This window comes from Chiloscyllium punctatum, chromosome 41 (assembly GCF_047496795.1).
Source record: "Chiloscyllium punctatum isolate Juve2018m chromosome 41, sChiPun1.3, whole genome shotgun sequence".
In the NCBI taxonomy this organism is placed as follows: Eukaryota; Metazoa; Chordata; class Chondrichthyes; order Orectolobiformes; family Hemiscylliidae; genus Chiloscyllium; species Chiloscyllium punctatum.
The window spans coordinates 66,326,985-66,345,163 of NC_092779.1; positions in this window are offsets into that span (position 1 = coordinate 66,326,985).

The following is an 18,179-nucleotide window of genomic DNA, read 5'->3' on the forward strand; positions in this document are numbered from 1 at the left end:
TCACTAATGCCCTTTCACGAAGGAAGCTGCCATCCTTACCTGGTCTGGCCTACATTATGACTTCAGACCCACAACAAAGTGATTAACTCTTACCAGCCCTCTGGGCAATTAGGGATGGGCAGTAAATGCTACCGGGCCAGCGATACCCTCATCCTGTGAATGAATAAAGGAAAATAAAAGTCTCTACCCAGTGTGAATCTGTACATATTCAATGGTGTTGTGAACATTTCCAAAACTACGTTCTCTATGTACAAAACTTTATTAATATTATAACTGCCAAAACCATTGTTCATTCCTTGGTGTGAAAAAGAGAAAAAAAATCCTTCAATTGTGGTTATGAGTAAATTCACTGGTGTCTCAGCAGGATAGATACCTGAGTGAATCCCTTCGCCCCCCCCCACCCCCCCAACACACACACACACACACACACACACACACACACAGAGCAGGTGTACAGCTTCTCCCCAGTCTGACTGGTTTGGCCAGTTTCCAGGTGGGATGGGTAAAGTATTCCCTTCTGGCATTCCCCACATTTCCAACATCTGTCACCAGTGTGGCTGCACTGGTATTTTGCCATTTCAGATGAATGCTAGCAGACTGTTACACACACCGTTAGCCTGCCCCCTACACCCCTGCCCCCTGCCCCCAACCCCCCCCCCACCCCACCAAGAACCCAGTATAAAGCAGTAAAAGGTATCTCCTGCTATGGAGGGACAGCCTGTAGGAATACTGAGCAGATTTACCGAAATGACAACTTAATCGGTGACCAGAGCAAGTTAAGCGAGTCCAAATAAAATGCATTATAGCACAGAAAGAGGCCCATCAAATTCAAGCTGGCTCTCTGTAGCAGAATCCAATATTCTCATTCCCCATACATACCCCAAACTCTGCAAGTTTATTTCCCTCAGATCTGATCTAATTGTTTTTATCAATAATTGATCTTCTCTACTTGCACCACCATAATAAGCAGCATGTTCTGCCTATACAGTCAGCAGAAACTCTGGCTCATCTCCCGCTGTCTCAAAACATTATTTCTGATCTTAATTCTTGTGCCATCACCTATAGAATAGAGATATTTTCGTCTGCTATATCTAGGTCTGTTATAATCTTATACAGCTCTATCAAAAATATATTCTACTTCCTCACTTCAAAGAAAATAGTAATTTCTTCAAATAAATTCAGTGACTGCATTTTCTTCATCAATGAACCACTCCAGTAAGTCTGTACTCCACACCCTGAAGATCACTCATATCTTTCATTGTTGATGCCTATTTTGTTCCACAAATCCAGACGATGCAAGTTTTCTGCACAACAGTAGTAGCTTTATTCTTGGACAATCGGCGAGAGTTTCAAAGCATCTCTAAAGTAGCCGAGTGTCGATTCATCATGAATGTCTGCCTTACCCATAGAGACAGTATATTTAATAGGAATTAGACAAAGGCATATCAGTCACATGGGCAATTGTCATTACATAGTTTATGAAGGGCTTTTGCCCGAAACATTGATTTTACTGTTCCTCAGATGTTGCCTGAACTGATGTGCTCTTCCAGCACCACTAATCCAGAATCTGGTTTCCAGCATCTGCAGTCATTGCTTTTACCTATTACATAGATTAAAGCATGTAATTATGACCTTACAAAGCTTGATGAATGGCGATGTCCTGTGATAAAGTGGGAATGGATTACAGGAACTGATTATCGTATTGTTCATGATTATGTGTTGATGGGAAGAGATTCAGGCAGAAGGGTTCTTCCTTCAGTAAATGGGGGATTCACTTACCTAACCTAATATGGAGGGGACTAAGACAATGGGAGCGGGAGGCAGTTTAACAGGGTTGTGCCCAGGGCTCTCAATCTTGTCTGGAAAGGGCAAATTCCTCTGTCTGGGGTTACGGGGCAATCCACATGTGTGGCTGAAAGAGGTTCTGTTTTGAGATACTCTCAGCCTCCCCCCTTCTGAGGTGTTCTGTCTGTATTGTAAGAGTACAGGCCTTCAGTTGATGAAATAAGGCCTTTGGCAGAGGAATATTTAACCCTTGAGACCCCACGGTGTCCTGAAAGCAAAAATTATGGAACTGGCCCCTCTATGGTATTTTAACTTCCTCGTTGTGACCAGGAATCTGTTGATCAGAATTGAATGCAATGATTGACTGTGACCTAACTAGAGCTTTGTCAAAGATCAGCATCTTTTCCATGAGTTTGTTATCATTCCTCCATTAATGAAGCCCAGCATCCCATTTGTTTTACTCAAAACACTTTATGTTCTCTCTCCTTTAAGGATTTGTACACATTGTCCCGCATTCCTGCTGTCCTGCTCTCTATGTCTGTGCCATTCAAATATATATTCCCTTTCTACATTGCTTCTCTCAAAATGCATCAACTTACTGTGTGTTCTAAAGAAGAGACATATTATACTCAAAATATTATTTCTCGCTCCACACATTCTACCCCTGGAAAACAGAACAGTACAGCACCGGAATAATTGGCCCACCATGTCTGTGCGGATCATGATGCTATTCCAAACTAATTCCATCTGCCTGTACATGATCCATATCCCTGCCAACCCATGTCTGCTTATGTGTCTGCCCAAATGCCTCTTAAAAGATGCGATTGTTTCTGCTTTTTCCATCTCTCAGGAAAGTACATTCTTGTCACTTACCACCTTCTGTATAAGAAACTTATCTGACACATCTCCCTTTAAACTTGCACAGATGTTGTTGGAAATGCTTAGCAGATCATGCAGCATCTGTGAAGAAAAAATCACATAATGTTTCGGGTTTGGTCACCCTTCCTCAGAGACGTTAACTTTAATTTGTCTTCATAGAAGCTGCTAGACCTGCTGAACTTTTCCCGAAAATGTTTTTGTTTCTGGTTTACAGCATCTGCAGTTGTTTCAGTTTTCATTTCCTTTAAACTTGCCCCCTCTCACCTTAAATCTATGGCCTCTAGAATTTGCCATTTTCAGCTTGGAAAAAGATTCAGATTATTCACTCTGAGCTTTTCGGATCACCCGCAGCCACTGACTTTCCCAAGACAAAAATCCAAGTCTTTCCAACCTCTCCCAATCCAGGCAACATCCTGGTAAACCTGTTTTCAACCTCTCCAAAGCCTCCACATCCTCGTTTTTATGTGGTGATCAAAACAGCACATAATACTCCAAAGTTGGCCTAATTACAGTTTTATATTCACTCCCCTGACAGAAGAAGGCAAGCCTGCCATACAGATCCTTCACCACTTTCAGGGAGCTGTGACTTTGCACCTGAAGATCCCTGTGTACATCAATACTGCTGAGAGCCCTTAGGTTTAGTGAGTACATTCCTCTTGCAATGACCCTGCCAAAATACATCACCTCACACTTTTGGAATTAAGATCTATCTCCGTATAAGTTTTCCAACTGATCTCTTTCTTGCTGTATCCTTTGACATCAATCTTCACGATTCACAACTTCATCAATTTCTACCATCTAGAAACTTGCTAATTAAATCATTTACATTTCCATGCTAATCATTGATATATGTTACAGACAATAGATGTTCCATTTCTGATCCTTGTGGAACAACACTGACCACAGAACTCCAGCCATCAACATGCTGTGGAAGGAACATATTTCATTTAGTCAGTCAGTTGGAAAGCATTTCAGGTATTGGTGTGGCACTAGATGCTCCAAGATATTCACAATCCTGGTTAAAACACCCTGGAGCAGATTTTCAGTTCTGGGTCCCCTACCTGGGGACTCCCCGAGAACCAAGTGTAAAGCAGTAAACAGTATCTCCTGCTGTGGAAGGACAGCCTGTGTTGGTCTGAGCATGAACACAGAGCAGATTTACCTGAATGATAATTTAACCCTGAACACAAATAACCAGAACAAGTTAAGCAAGTACAAAAAAAATGTGTTATGGCACAGAAAGGGGCCCATCAAATCCAAGCTGGCTCTCTGTAGCAGAATCCCTTATTCTCATTCTCCAACTGTCCCCAAAACCCTGCAAGTTTATTTCCCTCAGATCTGATATAATCGTATTTGTTAATCATTGATCATCCCTACTTGCACCACCATAATAGGCAGCATGTTCTGCATATTTCCAGCCAATACAGTCAGCGGGAACACTTGCCCATCTCCCACTTTCTCAAAACGTTATATCTAATCTTAAATTTTGAGCCATCACCTATCAAGTGCAATTTATTTTATTTTCTGCTCTATTTGGATTTGTTATAATCTTATCCATTTTGATCTATCAAGATATATTCAACTTGATTTCTTCAAAGGAAATAGCATTTTTTTTCCAAATCAATCCAGTGACTGCATTTTCTTCATCAGTGCACCACACCAGTAAGTCTGTACTCCACACCCTGAAGATCACTCAGATCCTTCCTGAGCAGGAATCTGTTGACCTGAATTGGATACAATGATTGACTGTGACCTAATCAGTCACTGAAATTATTTAATGAAACCCAGGATCCCATATGTTTTGATCAAAACTCTTTGATTATGTCCTCTCTCCTTTAAAGAATTGTACACATTGTCCCCCCTTCCCTCAGTCTCTACTCTTTGTGTCTGTGCTATCCAAATATATATTTCCTTTCTACATTGCTTCTCTCAAAATGTATCAACTCACTGTGTGTTCTAAAAAATATTAACTCTCGCTCCACACATTGTACCCCCTGGAAAACAGAACAGTACAGCACCGGAATAATCGGCCCATTATGTCTGTGCAGACCATGATGCCATTCCAAACTAATTCCACCGGCCTGGACATGATCCATATCCCTGCCAACTCCTGCCGGCTTATGTGTCGGCCCAAATGCCTCTTAAGCATTGTGATTGTTTCTGCTTTTACCACCTCCCAGGAGAGTACATTCTAGTCATCCACCACCTTTTGCATAAGAAACTTGCCTGACATAACTCCCTTTAAACTTTCACATGTTGTTGGAAATGCTCAGCAGGTCTTGCAGCATCTGTGAAAATAAAAATCTGTTAATGTTTCGGGTCCTTCCTCAGAAATGTGAACTCTGATTTCTCTTCACAGATTCTTCCAGACTTGTTGAGCATTTCCAGAAACTTCTGTTTTCGTTTCTGATTTACTGCATCTTCTGTTCTTTCGGTTTTTATTTTCTTTAAATTTCCCCCTGTCCCCTGAAATCCATGGCCTCTAGAATTTGTCATTTCTACCTTGGAAAAAGATTCAGATTATAGAACATACAACATAGAACAATAAAGCGCAAAACTGGCCCTTCGGCCCTCAATGTTGCGCCGACCTGTGGAATTTTCTCAACTCGTCCCCCTACACTATCCCAAAATCATCCATGAGCTTATCTAAGGATTGTTTAAAACTCCCTAATGTGGCTGAGTTGACTACCTTAGCTGATTGGGCATTCCACACACTTACCATTCTCTCTGTGTAAAGAATTTGCCTCTGACATCTGTCTTAAATCTTTCACCCCTCAATTTGTAGTTGTGCCCTCTCGTACAAGCTGACGTCATCATCCTAGGAAAAAGACTTTCACTGTCTACCCTATCTAATCCTCAGATTATCTTATATGTCTCCATCAAATCCCCCCTTAGCCGCCTTCTTTCCAATGAGAACAGATCCAAGTCTCTCAACCTTTCCTCATAAGGCCGTCCCTCCAAACCAGGCAACATCCGGATAAATCTCCTCTGCACCTTTTCCAAAGCTTCCATATCCTTTTTGTAATGGGGCGACCAGAACTGTACACAACATTCCAACTGTGGCCACACAAGTGTTTTGTATAGTTGCAATATGATATTGTGGTTCCAGAACTCAATCCCTCCACGAATGAAACCTAACACACCGGATGCCGCCTTAACAGCACTATCCACCTGGGTGGCAAATTTCAGGGATCTATGTACATGGACTCCAAGATCTCTCTGCACATCCACACTACCAAGAATCTTTCCATTGACCCAGTACTCTGCCTTCCTGTTATTCTTCCCAAAGTGCATCACCTCACATTTAGCTGCATTGAACTCCACTTGCACCTCTCGCAAGAAGTGAGACAAATCAAACCTGATATAAAGGTCCAACAGAGTCACTAAATTCATTTGGACATAAAGGGAACATGATTATCTGGTATATCAGTGAGCAAAGGTTTCAAGCAACATTGTGTGTGGTCAAGCACCAACACACACACATATAAGAGTGTGAGTGTTCCAGTGAACTGACTGCAGAAATTATTTAACATTATCCAGTTAACAATCTAAAAACATTCACACACAGAGAAGCTATAAATATGTTGTGTTTATGGGAAAGGATTCACCAGATCATCAAACTTGGAGATATGTGAGGAGATCAGCACCATGGAAATGTCTGGATTGTGAGAAGGATTGCAAATTCCCAGACCTACTGGAGACTCATTGACACAGACATTCTGTATGAAGAGATTTATTTTGTCATCCAGCTTCATGTCACACCAGTGACTTTACACTGACAAGAGACCTTTCCCCTGACTGTGGGGAAAAAAAACCTTTAACATCTGGAAAGGTCTTCAAATCAATGGTCTTTATTTAACATCACCCTATTCACACCGGGGAGAAGACTTTCAGCTGTTCCATGTGTGGGAAGGTATTCACTTGAGGATCCAGCAACGCCTTGCTCTTTCTTCCTTGATAAGAGACTCAAGCATTTCCCCCACTACAGATGTTACGCTAACTGATCTATACTTCCCCATCTTTTGTCTACCTGCCTTTTTAAACAGCAGCGCCACTGTATACCAATCTGCTGAAACTGCCCCAGAGTCCAGCAGATTTGGAAAATTACTGTCAGTGCAGCTGTTCTATCCCCAGCTGTCTCTTTTAGCATTTGGGATGCATTACACCAGGACCAGGAGACTTGTCTATCCTTAGCTCCATGAGCTTGCCCAACACTAGCGTTCCGTAATAATGTTTGTTTCCAGGTCCTCACCAACTCCATCTCTTTGTCAATCACTGGCGTGTTATTAGTGCCCTCCACTGTGAAGACCGATACAAGATACCTGTTCAGTGCCTTAGCCGTTTCATCACATCCCATAACTCAATGCCCCTTCTCATCCTCTGAAGGACCAACATTTACCTTCGCCACTCATTTTCATTTAAAGTTTTCATAGAAACTTCTGCTATCTGTCTTTAAATTCTGTGATGCATCTTTTCTCTCCTGTTCTTTCTTACGGTTCTTTATCGCTCTTTTTGTGGCTTTCTTTTGACCTTTAATGTTTTCCCAATCTTCGAGTTTCATGCTGTTTTTGATCACTTTGTATGCCTCATCTTTCAGTGTGAGAGATGGGGAGGGAGAGTGGGGAGGGGAGGGGGAGGGAGAGGGGAGGAGAGAGGGGGAGAAGAGAGGTTGGAGGAGGGGGAGGTGCGGGGATAAGGGGATTGGGGAAAGAGGCAGCACAGAAGAAAGAAAGGGTGGAGTGAGGGCTTTAGGAGAGAGGGGGTAGGAGAGAGCTGGGAACGGTGGGTGAGTGTAGGAGGAGAGATGGGAGAAGAGAATAGGAGGAGTTGGGTAGGAGAGGGAAAATGAGGACATGGGGTGAGGAGCGAGGGGTGAATGGCATGAGGGGGAGTAGAGGGGTGGAGGGTGTAGGAGAGGGGGGTTATAGGAGAGAGGGAGAGGAATGAAGGAGAGGAGTAGAGGTGAGGAGCAAGTGGAAGGTGGAGGAGGGGGAGGAGACAGTGAATGAAGTGGGGGGAAGAGTGATGGGGAGCAGAAGGGAGGAGGGGGTGTAGGAGAGAGGGGGAAGGAGGGGGAGGAGGGAGGGGAGGAGGTGAAGATGTAGGGGAAGTTTGGGGTGTGAGACGAGGGAGAGTTTGGGGTGGAGTAGGAGAGGGGGTTGGAGAAGGGGGTGAGAGGTGGAGGAGAGAGGGACATGGGGTGGAGGATGTGTGGAGGGTTGGGGAGAAGAGCGGTGAATATGAGGAGGAGGGGGAGGATGGGGGAGGATGGTGTGAGGTGAAGGGGAGGAGAGAGTGGGGAGGAGAGGAGGAAGTGGGGGAAGGAGGGGGGAAGGTGAGGAGGGAAGGGGAGCAGAGACAGGGAGGAGAGCCAGGGAGGAGGGGGCAGAAGAGATGGGAGAGTAGAGGGGAGGACAGGTGGGGTTAGAGGATATGAGGGGAGAACATAGGGGGTAGGGAAGGATTTCAGGAGAAGGGATGAAGAAGAAGGGGACGGGAGAGGGGAAGAAGTGAGTGTGGAGAAGAGGGGAGGAGAGGGCGGGGAAGGGAAGAGGAGAGGAGGGGAGGTGAAGAAAGGAGAGGGTGGAAGATGAGAAGGGGTGAGGAGAGGGGATGAGGAGAGAGGGAGAGGGGAGAGAGGAGAAAGGAGAGGAGAGGGGAGAGGTGAGAGGGGAGATGAGAGAGATATGGGGGAGGACAGACGAGAGAGGGAAGAGGGGAGGGGGAGAGTGGAGAGGAGAGAGTAGAGAGGAGAGAGTGGAGAGGAGAGCAGGGAGAGAGGAGAGGAGAGAGGGCAGAGGGGAGAGGGGAGAGGGGAGAGGAGACAGTGGTGAGGAGTGAGAGGAGTGAGTAGTGACGAGTGAGAGGAGAGGTAGAGGGGAGAGGAGAGAGTGGAGAGGTGAGCGGGAGAGGAGAGAAAGAGAGCTGAGTGGAAATGTGAGAGGGGAGAGAAGAGAGGAGAGAGGAGGGAGCAGAGAGCAGAGAGGGGAGAACAGACAGTGGTGAGGAGTGTGTGAGGAGTGAGAGGAGAGGGGAGAGGAGAGAGGGAAGAGGCAAGAGGAGAGAAGAAAGAGTAGAGAGGGAGGAGGAGAGGGGATAGGGGATGAGGAGAGAGGGGAGAAGAGAGAGAGGAGAGGAGAGAGATGAGAGGGGCTGGGGGAGAAGGGAGAGGAGAGAGTGGTGAGGCGTGATAGGAGAGGAGAGGAGAGAGAAGAGAGGGAAGAGGGAGAAGGAAGGGGAGAGGGGATGATGAGAGAGGGAAGGGGGAGAAGAGAGGAGAGGAGAGAGCAGAGGGGAAGAGGAAATAGGTGAGGGGAGGAGAGAGAGGGATAGGAGAGAGAGCTGGGAAGAGACAGAGAGAGGGGGAAGAGACTGAGGGGAGGAGAGTGTGGGGGAGGAGAGAGGGGGATGAGAGAGATGGGGTGGAGAGAGAGTGGGAGAGAGGGAAGGAGAGAGAGGGGGAGGAGAGAGAGGGGGAGGAGAGAGAGTGGGTGGAGTGAGGGAGAGGAAGGACAGAGTGAGGAAAGAGAGGGGAGGTTAGGGGAGGATGGAGCGGGGAGGAGAGAGATTTGAGGGGAGGGTGTGTGAGGAGAGAAGGGGAGGAGAGAGAGGGGAGGAGAGAGAGTGGGGACAGAGAGAGGGAGGAGAGAGAGGGGAGGTTAGGGGGAGGACGGAGAGGGGAGGAGAGAGAAGGGAGGAGAGAGAGGGGAAGAGAGAGAGGGGAAGAGAGAGAGGGGCAGGGAGGGAGTGGGAGGAGAGAGGGGGAGGATGGAGTGGGGAAGAAGAGAGGGGGAGGAGAGAGGGGGTGGAAGAGAGAGGTGGAAGAGTGAGAGTGGGAGGATGAGGTAGAGAGCAGCAGGGGGAAAGGAGAGTGTCAGAGAGGGGGAGGAGGAGAGTGGGTGAGGTGTGGGGGCGAGGAGGAGGAGAGCAGAGGTGGATGTTAGTGGGGAGAGAAGAGGTTTGGGGGAGGAGGTGGTGGCGTGGAGAGAGGGAGTAGACAGCAGGAGGGGGTGGGAGCAGAAGGAGGTGGCGAGGAGAGTTCGGGAGGACAGAGCGGTTGGAGGTGAGAGAAGGGGAGATTAGGTGAAAGGCAGAATGGCAGATGGGTAGAACGGTGAAAGTGAGGAGAGAATCGGGAAGAAGGGTGAGGGCAGGCTGGCAGAGGAGAGGGGAGTAAGAGACTGGGGGAAAGAGAGGGGTGGGAAGATGGGTAGGAGAGTAACCCACCCAGACCTTTCTCCATCTGAACAGTTCACCTAACCCTATGGGCAACTCCCCGATGACCAGTCCACCCTGACCTGCACATCATTGGACCGGGTGAGGAAACCCACGCAAACACTGGGGAGAATGTGCACACTCCACACAGACAGTCGCCTGGGGCAGGATTTGAACAGGGTCCCTGGCACTGTGAGGCAACAGTGGCAACCACTGAGCCACAGTGCGACCCTAATGAGAGAGAGAGATGAAGAGAGAGTGGGGGGAGAGAGACGAGAGAGGGGCGAGAGAAGAGTGAGGGGAGAGAGAGATCGGAGAGAGAAGAGAAATGGGACAGAGAAGAGTGAGGGGGAGGAGAGAGAGGGAGAAAAGGGGAGGGGGAGAAGAGAGGTGAAGAAGAGGTGAAGAGAGAGCAGGAGAATGAGAGTGTGAGAGAGAAAACGACAGAGGGAGAGAGAGAGGAGAGAGAAGAGAGAGCGAGAGCGAGAGGGAGACAGAGAGATAGATAGAAAAGTCAGAAAAGGAACAAATGACCCCCAGCCCATACTCTGTCACAGACAGACAGAGACAGTAACAGGTCAATACTCCCCCAGTCAGCCCACATGGTGTGAGTATAATGGCTGACTGAGCTAGGTTCAAATACTCCCAGGGTCTGTCACTCAACCCCATCTCCTCCCCAACCCTGTTCATCCTGTCAGCTCCCAGCTTCCTCTATCTGGAACACACCTCTCCCCAGGTATGGGACACACCAACAATCACCTAAGACTTTTTTACAGATCGTCAGCGAGGATACAATGGAGAAATTATATGCAGTGATTGGTAATGACTGAGGATGCAACACTCAAATGCCAATTGTTTTCAGTTTCTGATGAATTGATTGATCATGTCAGATTTTGATTAGATGTTTGTTTGGAGTTTCCTGTCTGTGAATCTTCTTCAAATAGTCAAAGAAGTTTAATAAAGGAAGTGTCAGTCCAGGTGAGAAATCAGACAGACAAATAATTCCCTTTGTTTGATACTTTTGTGTGTATATCCTTCCTTGCAATCCTCAGAGAAAGAAGCTTCCAAAATCCATCACTATTAGGGCAGAGAGAAAAGAATAATCAAAATAAAATAAGAAATTATCTCTAAACATGAACATTATTTTTCTCTCCCAAAGCTTGCCAGTCCTATTGGATTCCTCCTGCAACCTCTCTTTTATTTCAGAAACTCACATTATCCCTCCTCCTGGCCGAGGGTTATCAGTACACTCACAACAGAGATAATCACGTATTGTGCAGGATGGGAGGGTCCTGAGAGGGGATAGACTCATTCATTTCCCAGAAAGTTTCAGGAATGATTTATGATGCGATGTAGCAATTGCAGTTGAAGCGAGATGCGACAGAGCGTATTGGCTTATAATTGATGTAGATAAGGAAGATGAAAACAAGATGTTCACATTAGCTGGCGAAATGGACGATGAGATACAAAAATTAAGATTTTGGATAGATTGACAGGGAGGATTTGATGAAGTGGTTATATAGAAGGGATTCAATACCCACTGTATCTTAATTGTATACATTTGGACTGAACAGCCTGAAGTTCTGTATTTAATTTTTAGATTCTGTCAAGCCGTGGGCTTGAATTATCCCAGTACCAGAGCCATAGTGATGTCACTCAGGCAGTCACATAGAAGGGTCTGGGTATCTTCCAATTTGTGATGGTTCCTTTTCCTGTTTGCAGACCCCTCAAGCTCTCTGACACTCTTGGTAATGAAAGCAGGAAAATTGACGACAGACTCTGAAAACAGTGAGAGCTCCAGTTGTTCCACCACCCTTCAGATCCCCGCTAACCTTCCTGGTGTAGGGAAATCGGCATTCCTGGTTGTTGACAGGCTGTGTGGCTCAAATGGTCAGCAGTGGGCTGAAAGGTAACGGTTGGTAGTTTGAGACCATCCAGATATGGAGCTTTGGTTGTTCCAGATCAGACTATGGGAATACTACCCTACCTCCATTAAAACCGGAAAATCCATGGCAAGATTGAATTGCAGCCCAAACCATTGATGATTCTGTGTTCCCTGGCTCCACATGGAGTAAGACAGGTACAAACCCTGCTCTATCCAGACCCCTGCTGTCAACAGAAAGTGGCCACTGCAGCTCCCTGCACAGCCCTGGGACACAGCTCACAGAAACTCCCCTCATGATGGCGCTTCCCGTGTGAAAATCTTGACATTTAATGAGGTAATGGCTGCAACCAAACCCCTGCCCCCAAAATTCAAAGCTGCAGAATTTTGTAATAAGGACAGTGTTATGAAGTTGAAGGCCTGCCCTCCACCTTTAAAAGAGAGTGAATGCTGTTCAGAACTGAGACGTGACAAATACCTGTGATGACCAGCTAGCAGTCTCAGTGTGTACTGGAAAATTGGAAAGATGTAACATTTGGCTGTGAAACAAACCTGAGTTGGTTGCAAATTAGAAAACAATTCCTATTTTGCCAATCAATTTAAATTATGCCTCAGAATATTAAAATTCAATCGCGCTTCAATTTAGTGTTTTGAAACACTGCAAAACCGAGGGCTTCCATAATGTTGCCTCCACTGACCATTCCCCATGAAACATGTCCAGGTCGTCAGTTGAGGATTTTTGTTGGGAACCTTTGCTCATTGGCTTTGAACTGGGTCACCTGCCCAAGAAAAGCAAATGTAGTACTGCCTTTAGTGGAGCGATCAGAGTACGGTAACTCCATTCTGAAACAGAATGGCCATCAATGCTGTACATATCTGTGCATATTCAGAACCAGGTTGGAGAAAACCGTAACAATGTTTCACACAGTAATGAAACGGGATTACATTCCTTTTCACCACTTGAGCATGTATGAGCGAGCACATTCAAAGCTAGGTTTGCTGATGTTAACAGCAAGTTAGAAAGCTCTGCTCACGTCAGTCTGAAAGGCTGCCATCGGGAATAAGGCTATTCTTGCCGGATTTTGACACGGGGTGATTTTGCGTCAGAGTCGTCCAGCGCTAAAATTTCCAGCCGTTCAACGCTTCACCTTTCTGTTTCCAGGATCTGGTTGCTCTCCAGCCTAACTGGCATCATTGAAAAATTAAGAAAATCACATGAAATTGCTCACAAAGTATAATTGTCGGGTGCACAGTTTGGAATGTAGGGCGAGTCAGAAAATGCTGGGACAGCTTTCGTTTCATTGTCGGCATGACCTGAAGGAAGGTTTGTCAACGGAATACTTAAGTTTTTGTTTTCCTCAATGTGGGGCGAGTTGAAAACTGGAGAGCATAGGTTTAAGGTGAGACGGGTAAAATATAAAAGGGACTAGAGGCATCTTTCCTACACAGAAGGCTGTGCGTGTATGGAATCAGCCACCAGAGGAAGTGGAGGAGGCTAGTACACTCAGAATATTTCAAAGGCAACCGGATGAGTTTCTGGATAGGAAGGGTTTAGTAGGATAGGGGCCGAATGCTGGGGAATGGGATTTTGTTTAAAATGCATTTTCAGAGATTTCGAAGCATGAATGCTGTTCTGGGGACAGTCCGAGGGCAATCAGCCAGAAACAGCTCCCAGATCCTTCAGCAGAGCAATTCCAAATTATGCTCCCAACATATATTGGAAACTTAGTGTACCGTCACCTCCCGAAAAACTCCGAAATGAGGGAAAACAAAGAACCGAATATGATTGGGCCATGAAAAGTGAATATTCCCAAACACAGTCTCGATTAGATTAGTTTGCTCATCCGATCCAAAAATGCGGCAGTGCCTGCAGCCCACGTCTAAGGACAGAAGTGAAGGAAATGAGAGAAATGTAAGACCATATGACATCACAACTGACCGGAATTATTTTCCCATCCGCCGGAACACCAAATAATGAGAAGAAAAGTCACTGCGGGATTTTGTTTCACACCAGCGATGAAATCCCAATCTCCGTTCGGTTTCAGTGGAAACAGTGAACAACACAACTTGGCCGGAACATGATGCAGCAGTGGAGCCGCTTGAGGTCCGGGCTTTTCGTGTGGGTGGCGAATGTGATCACTACAGCATGGACACTGGCACATTGGAGAGGGTGCATTCTCCCAAATCAAAGATACATGTCCAATAAGCAAAGTAAGCTGGTCGTGTTGGAATTAAAACACTGAACATTAACATGCTGCAGTAAAACCAGCAACGCCCACAAATGGTGGGATTCAAACACACGCCTCATTAGAGATTCGAGCCACAATGCAGCGCCTCCGACCACTCGGCCAGAAGACCAGCCACTGCAGTCGCACATTTTCTTACACTTTCAATGATGCTCCTGCAAAACAACAAAAGCAAAGTCACTGGGAAAGTGTTCCACGATCCCTGCCCTGCTCGCACTGCTACTGGGATCTGCCCAGCTACAATATCCATTTTGCAGCAGATAATGATAACCCTTCAATCCACACAAAAACCAATGGGACACTGATCCTACCTTCTGAGACTCGTTTGAGCCACAAATTTAATGTCTGTATGAGAGAATGGAAATTGGATTCTGATTCAAGAAAGAAACCAAGAGCTGCGTGACATTATTGCAATTTCGATTCTTGCATTGCTAAATGATTTCACCCATTGCTCGAAACAGAACAACTTTCACGTTTACACGGAACATGAAACACACCGGATTACAGGGAAAATGCACAAAGCTGAGCAGGCCATGTTCCAAATCATACCGTGCAGCATAGTTTCAGTCACTGTGTCTGTCTTGCAGAATAAGAGTCCCAAAGAATGTTCTCCACCCTAAAACCGGAGGTAGCATTACAATCCGAGAACGACAGATCACATTGCGAGGATGCTCTGACCTCGGAGCCAATTCGAGATGCCACTTTCCTTGCCTTTTTGCCTTAACCGTGCAATTTTCTGCTGAGATGTTCACACCTGGACATGAACCACATGGATACCAACTGAGTTGGAAACCTGTGTGGGAATCGACGAGAAGCGACTCAATAAAGTTTGCTAAATTCCATGGTGCTTATTAGAAATGCAATTTCTGTTCACCTCAAACTAAAAGGCAGTTTCTGAACATAGTAACAGAAGTCAAAAGGTCATTGCCTCACCCCACCCCCACTCTGAAAGAGGTGCTAACTGCACTTGAGTGCTTTTTAAGACCATAATACCATAAGACATAGAAGTGGGAGTAAGGCCATTCGGCCCATCGAGTCCACTCCGCCATTCAATCATGGCTGATGGGCATTTCAACTCCACTTGCCCACATTGTCCCTGAAGCCCTTAATTCCTTGTGACATCAAGAATTTATCAATCTCTGCCTTGAAGACATTTAGCGTCCCAGCCTCCACTGCACAACACGGCAATGAATTCCACAGAACCACCACTCTCTTTCTGAAGAAATGTCTCCACATTTCTGTTCTGAATTTACCCCCTCTAATTTTAAGGCTGTGTCCATGGGTCCTAGTCTCCTCACCTAACAGAAACAATATCCCAACGTCCACCCTTTCCAAGCCATGTATTATCTTGTAAGTTTCCATTAGATCTCCCCTTAATCTTCTAAACTCCAATGAATACAATCCCAGTATCCTCAGCTGTTCCTCATATGTTAGACCTACCATTCCAGGGATCACCCGTGTGAATCTCCACTGGACACGCTCCAGTGCCAGTATGTCCTTCCTGAGGTGTGGGGACCAAACCTGGACACAGTACGCCAAATGGGGCCTAACCAGAGCTCTATAAAGTGTCAGTAGCACAACAGTGCTTTTATATTCCAACCCTCTTGAGGTAAATGACAACATTGCATTCGCTTTCTTAATCACGGACTGAACCTGCAAGTTTGCCTTTAGAGAATCCTCGACTAGCACTCCCAGATTCCTTTGTACTTTGGCTTTATGAATTTTCTCACCGTTTAGAAAGTAGTCTATGCCTGTGTTCTTTTTTCCAAAGTGCAAGACCTCACATTTGCTCACATTGAATTCCATCAGCCATTTCCTGGACCACTCTCCCAAACTGTCTAGATCCTTCTGCAGCCTCTCCACTTCCTCAGTACTACCTGCCTGTCCACCTAACTTCATCTCATCGGCAAACTTCGCTAGAATGCCCCCAGTCACTTCATCCAGATCAATAATATATAATGTAAACAGCTGCAGCCCCAACAATGAACCCTGTGGGACACTGCTTGTCACCGGCTGCCATTCCAAAAAAAAAACTTTTTATCCCAACTCTCTGCCTACTGTCAGACAGCCAGTCCTCAATCCATACCAATAGCTCACCTCGAACACCATGGGCCCTCACCTTACTCAGCAGCCTCCCAGGTGGCACCTTATCAAAGGCCTTTTGGAAGTCTAGATAGACCACATCCACTGGGTTTCCCTGGTCTAACCTATTTGTCACCTCTTCAAAGAATTCCAACGGTTTGTCAGGCATGACCTCCCCTTACTAAATCCATGTTGACTTGTTCTAATCCGACCCTGCTCTTCCAAGAATTTAGAAATCTGATTCTTAATGATGGATTCTAAAATTTTACCAACAACCGAGGTTAGGCTAATTGGCCTATAATTTTCCATCTTTTGTCTTGATACTTTCTTGAACAAGGGGGTTACAGCAGCGATCTTCCAATCATCCGGGACTTTCCCTGACTAGAGTGACTTTTGAAAGATCTCAACCAACGCTTCTGCTATTTCCTCAATCATCTCCCTCAGAACTCTAGGATGTAGCCCATCAGGGCCAGATTTAACAATTTTAAGAACTTTTAGCTTTTCTAGCACTTTCTCTTTTGTAATGACAACTTTACTCAACTCAGCCCCCTGACTCCCTTTAATTGTTGGGATATTACTCATGTCTTCCACTGTGAAGACTAACGCAAAGTATTTATTAAGTTCTCCATCTATTTCCTTAACTCCCATTAATAGACTTTCAGCATCAGTTTGAAGTGGACCAAGGTCTACTTTTGCTTGTCATTTGTTTCTTATGTATTGAAAGAAAATTTTACTATCATTTCTAATGTTACCAGCGAGCCTCCCTTCATCTTTGATCCTCTCCTCCCTTATTTCTCTCTTTGTTATCCTCTGTTTTTTGTAACCTTCCCAAGCTTCTGATTTCCCAGTGCTCTTGGCCACTTTATCGGATAAGAGCTCTCACACCTGAGTCACCTTCACGTCTCTGGTTGCTGAGTGAATCACAAAGAAGGAATTTCACCAGAGCTGCAACTGCCTCACTTCCCACTCGCCCTCCCCGTTTACATTTTCCTGCTCGTCAGTGATTTAAAGAAATCCAAATGGATGCGATGTCATTCTGTAGCCTCTCTGTCGATTCCTCCATCTCACTTCCAACGTGGCTTAGATCTCGGGGCGCACCTTAATACTAGCGAAGCTGTGAAAGCACAGGTCCAGAGGTTCCTCTGAGAGTGTAATTTCTTTCATTGCTGTTGCTGATTGAATGAGCTACTTCCGTGCGAACTGCTCCAAAACATGATTCAGGACCTCTCGTGCCAATTCTCGCACGTTGAATAACGACAGGCAGCTTCCAAATGAGGTCTTTCAGAGACGACTTTGGGGGTACATTTGACAGACAGACTAGTTCAGGAATCCGTGGTGCGCTGTGATACCAGCGCATCAGCTTCTTCCCTGTCTTTGAACCGGGCCACCTGCGCAAGGAATGCAAATGCGGTGCTGCTTTTCATGGAAGGATCAGAAGGCGGGAACTACACTCTTAAACAGAATGGCATATGATCAGAACCAGGTTGGAGAAAAACTTGACAATGCTTTGCACAGTAATTAAATGGAGTTGCATTACATTTCACTACGAGAGCAGATTTGTTCAAGCAAACTCGAAGGCAGGTTTGCAGATGGGAAAGCAAGCAAGAAAGCTCCGTTCTTGTCCATGTAAAAGGATGAGGTTGAAGAACAAAGCAGCTTCTGCCCAGTTTCGGGCTGGGGACCTTTCGCGCGTAAGGCGAACGTGACGACCACTACACTACAGAAACCAGCCTCAGCCGTCCCGGCTCAGTGGCATCCAGCACTGAAAGTTGAAGCCATTCGACTTTTCACCTTTCTGTTTCCAATCGCTCGTTGTTTAATGGGACTTGTTTAATTTTGGCGATGTGCTGAGCATGGACGAGATACACCGAAGTATCTGTTTCCACGCGGTGTGCCCTAATAACGTTGTGTTGCTTACACCGGCATTAAAGGATCACTTTTTAGCGGAGATTACCGTCGCAGTCTGTGGAACAATCATATAGCCTGTTCGACTGCTCACGGGAACGGTAGCATTGTGAAACGCTGCAGAAACGAACGACTTCCTTACTTTTGCTCCGACTGACCATACTCTGGGAAATTTTCCCAGATTC